Source organism: Chrysochloris asiatica, unplaced genomic scaffold (assembly GCF_000296735.1).
Source record: "Chrysochloris asiatica unplaced genomic scaffold, ChrAsi1.0 scaffold04239, whole genome shotgun sequence".
Lineage (NCBI taxonomy): Eukaryota > Metazoa > Chordata > Mammalia > Afrosoricida > Chrysochloridae > Chrysochloris > Chrysochloris asiatica.
This window is the reverse complement of record NW_006412757.1, coordinates 1-4,744: the sequence shown is the minus strand read 5'-3', so window position 1 is coordinate 4,744 and position 4,744 is coordinate 1. Positions and strand designations below refer to the sequence as shown.

At 47.2% G+C, this 4,744-nt stretch overlaps 1 pseudogene; it reads left to right on the top strand.

Moving 5' to 3' along the window:
* Positions 1–668: 668 nt before the first annotated feature.
* Positions 669–1,209, top strand: LOC102816736 (annotated as a pseudogene).
* Positions 1,210–4,744: the final 3,535 nt, after the last annotated feature.

The window sequence follows — 4,744 nt, the reverse complement described above, 5'->3', positions numbered from 1 at the left end:
TGAGTAAAACACTGGCAAGATCACAATGTTCATTCCTTGTAGGGGAGCTGGAGACATTCAAAATGGATCTGTTTGAATGGTGCTTCTTGTTTGGTCCTTGTGCTCATTGAGTTTGAGAGTAACCACCATTCTACTGTGTTGTTCTCTCAGATGTTCTCCGAGCTGTGGGCTGGGGACCCAGTGTCCTTGTTTTCTCTGTTGAGGTTCTTTCTAGCAGCAATGATAAGGAGCCCGTGGGCCAGAAGCTAAGTGACCTGTGTTTGTTCTGATGGTCAGCAAGGTGGTTAGCATTATCTGCCTCAGGTGGTTTTCTGAAGGACACCTCCCATAATTCATAGATTTCATCCTGTTTTATGTTCTGTTTGTGTTACTCGCATTCTGAGTAATAACCCTCTTGAGCTTTGGCTGACTCACAGAGCCCCCTGCACAAGGACTCCACATCATCTGTAGCATGTTACTTGTCCCCTTCAAAGATCAGCCCTCTTCTCATTGCCTCATCTTTCACTGCTTTCTTCTCAGGAAGGGAGTCTTTACTGATCCACTTGTACTTTAGCTTTGGGTTTGGGAAGATAAGCACAAACAGGTGTGGAACCACCAGCTCAGGCTCCCTGCTGTGCTGGCCACCTTAGTAAGTTCACAGAGTTATTAGTGCTTCCTGCCTGACTGTCATGTCTTCCTCACCCTTCCACCCAAGGGTGAGCCTGTCTGCCATAGACCGCTACATCATACATGAGATCTACAATGGGGAGAACACCCAAGACCAGTTTGAGTACGAGCTGGAGCAGGCCCTGGAGACTCAGTACAAGTACATTGTGATTGAGTCCATGTGCATTGGGGACGAGACTGCCTGCTGGATCACTGTGGGCAACTGTCTGCACAAGACCACTGTGCTAGCAGGCACTGCTTGCCTCTGCACCCCACTGGCCCTACCTCTGGAGTATTCCCACTACATCTTCCTGCCGGCTGGTGTGCTGAGCCTAGCCTGCTGCACCCTCTATGGGATCTCTTGGCAGTTTGACCCCTGCTGCAAGTACCAAGTAGAGTATGATGCCTACAAACTGTCCCGTCTACCTCTGCACACACTCACCTTCTCCACTTCTGTGGTACTGGTCCGGAAGGACGACCTGCATAGAAAGACTGCATAACACAATAGCTCTTGCTGCCCTGGCTTACTGTGTAAAGAAGATTTATGAACTCTACCTTGTATGATTTCGGGGAAAAAGGGAGAGAATGCAGAACAGCCCAGCTCAGAAAGACAACAGTGCTCAGACTACCAGAGTCACAGCTTTGCCCTGTGAAACAGCACAGCCTGGGAAGGTATTTGGTTTTTCATTGTTATTATTATTTTTTTAAAATAACACAGATCATGGGTTTTTCAGCACATTAAACTAAGATGTGGATTTCCATAACCCAAGAAGGGGTCTGAAGCTGTGGACATCTGACTGGGCAGTGGAATGCTGACGGAAGCAAATGCTACTGAGGGGTGTGAGCGAGTTTTGGGTGAGGGGGTCTTTAAGTCTATTTGTTTAACTTTACCATCGGAGCCAACCAGAAGCTAATGACCATTAAAATGATGAGCGTTTCAATTGCAGGCGTTTTCTCTCTTCATGCTGTACTTGTAGTCTGCTCTGGGTGGCAGCTTGCAAATGCAGGGACTGTGGCCTGTCCACCCCCACCCCTCTCCCCCTAGAAGAGGAGTTCCTAAGTAGGGTAGACCTGAACCCTAGGCAGACAGACCCTCCTGAAGCCATGACCTTCCAAGACCATGCTGTTCTGGCTGCGGCAAGACAAGGGGTGTGTGGCTTTGAGGTGAAGGTTAGTTTGGGTGCATGTGAGACAATAGGTCTTCTCCATCTGTGTTCCAAGGCCCCCTGCACTATTTCTGATGGGCACCCCAAGTTCTCTTTGTCTTAGGCTGAGGGAAGGGCAGCCTTCCCAGTACTGCCTAGCTGTTGGTGTCACAGCCCTGCTTCACAGGGCAGCTCAGGCCCCTTGCCTAGAGCTGGCCACTGCTTGTCATGTTACTTGTACCTCTTAGAAAGGTCCTCCCCCCACCTTAAAGCTGCAATTTCTCAAAGACCTCTCTCCTTCACTAACCTGAAGAACTAAACAATATTGTTTTCTGAAGGGCCAAAAAGTCAGGTTACCTTTTAATTTTGTTTAAATGGACTCATCAGAAAGGGATGATAGGGCCATTTTTGTAGGGAGGCTCAGAACTTTTAAAGATTTAAAAAGGGACTTACGACCCACAGGTTTATTTCAAGAGCACTACACATACTACTCTCTATTTAAGTACTGGGTTTGCACGACTCTGGTAATCCGGACCAGTGGTGATGAAGGAAATGCTGGGCCTCACAGAGGGACCTACAAACATACTTGTCCTGGCTGCGTAGGCACGCTGAAACCCAGGGCCTCCACATCACATGGAAAAGAGCTGTTTGGGCAGCCAAACAGAAGCCCTCACCCAAAATAGAAATGGGGCAAGTGGTGCTGTGCCTCCTCCTTTTCAGTTGTCCTCAACAACGTGATTTATGTCGAATGCTCTAATCCAGATATTAAAATGCCATCTTAGTGATTCGTCCTCTGGCCAAGGAGCAGAGAACAATGTGATGGTGTGGAGAAGGCAGAAAAGACCTCCACCAGGAAGGGGAAGCACTGAGAGCCCACCTATATAGGCTCCCCTCCTGGTCAGTGCCACCCTCTGACTGAGAGACCATCCTAAGTGGGCCCCACCATTCCTGATGTGCCACCATGCTGTCGAAACACAAAATAACTGCAGTAATAACTGTCAACTCAGAGAATGCAAAGGCCACATTTGCATAGCCTATGTGTGCACTTTTTAACAAATCGTGTAACAGATTTATCTAGTTTTAATTACACATCTGCATACCAATTGTGGTACTATATGATAAAAGCACTGGGCCACTAGGTTGGTTTAAACCACAATGTTGGTGGTTCAAATTCACCAACTACTCCTTGGAAACCCTATACAGGGTCACTATGAATCGGAACTGACTCGAGGTCACTTAACAAGTTGATGTTAAAGGCCAGCTAGTCAGGAAAGGTGGAGGTACCGGTCCTCACCCACTTTCCAGAGGCCGTGCTCTAAACCAGGCAGTCTGCCAGCTTCCCCGAGGCTGCACATCTGGCTCAGTAGCTGCTGGTCCTGCTGCAGAAGGGAAATTGACCCCTCAGTGCTATTTTGGTTGGCAGGCTGCCTAGGTGACTATGTCATTCTCATTCAACCCACCACTGGGGCTTGCCAGACTTTGGTTTTGGTATAATGCCAACTTCTGCCTGGGGCAGTGAAACACCAAGAGGCTTGAAGAGCAAAAGGGAAAATGTCTTTAATCTTTGCCAGACATTTGGAGGCAGAACCAATTGAATCGTGCTTTTCAAGTCTTCTCAGTTAAATTCAAGGATGAAAGAGCCAAGGTGTAGAAATGGAAGATAAAAAAAATAAGCAGCAGCAACACCATCTCTGGTGCAAATTCAAACATTGGCTTGAGCGTCTCCCTAGAATTAAAGAGCCTGCATGGATAAGGGGATGTAAAAAACTCAGACAAGACGTTCCTAGCAGTGGACTGGGTGCCAGCACAGAGCAAGAGCTGGCATGACAGTTGTTCTGGGGATCTTAGCTAGGCTCCGCTCCCTCTTATTTGAAGGTCCTAATGGTTGTGTGGGGGTAAGGAGTGGGCTATCTTTCTTGCCTCTCTGGCACTTGCCAGCTGCAAGTTGGGCCTCAGATGCAGCCTTTGGCACACAGCCATATTTAGCTAGATTTAATAATTGTTCTGTGGGTTAATGTGCCAGCCTGCAAAGCCATTTGAGCTGCAAGGTTGGCAGTTCAAGCTCACCAGCTGCTTCTCAAAAACCCTATACGGGGTCGCTATGGGTCAGAAACGACTTGACGGCACTTAACAACAAAAATGATTGCTCAATTTGCCTTGCATTACCATTTATAGCAAAAGCAAACTGGTTTTCCATATATGGTAGAATATAAAATGAAGATGATCATATTAATGGTATTGATGTGTGAAATGTAAAGGGGATGTTTAGGTTGGGAAATCCCTCAGTACTTTGCTCCATGCACCAGGTATTGACCTATACCCAAGTTAGGCCTCAGTGGGCTCCAGGCCACGTGTTACACTGGCTACACAACCAACCATCTTAGCGTATAGTGTTCCACATATGAGGCATGAATAAACTTGGATTCCTGTTTTGGAGATTGTCACTTGCTGACCACTTTAGTTCCTGGAGAGAGAAGAAAGACATGGACATGAAACCAAGTGTCAGCCCAAGGAGAGCTACTCTCAGGAAGGACAGATTAGAACCAGCTGTGCACTTAGCCATTTAATTAGACTCCAGACAGGGCTTCCCTTTAGAGGGGTGTGTGCCATCTCCAATTTTAATGTCTAGCATGTAAACTAAGGTCTTTCCCTTCAACATGAGGTGAATGAACATAGAAAATGGAGAACCCCTATCATGCTTGTGCCCATGTTTTAGCTGAGGATACCTGGGATGCCTAAGGTATGCTGTGAGTGGCTAAGTTCCTAGATCCCACCACCTACTCCCTTCTCCCCAGGGACTCTTGGGGCAGCATCAACAATCCAACCTCCTCAGGTCAGAGCTATGACAACGAGAGTGCCAGTCTTGGAAGTCTTCAGCAGACCCAGAAAAGATTTCATTGTAACTGTCAATTTCAATAGAAATCGTTCTTCCTAAATTTTGGAACTGAATTTGA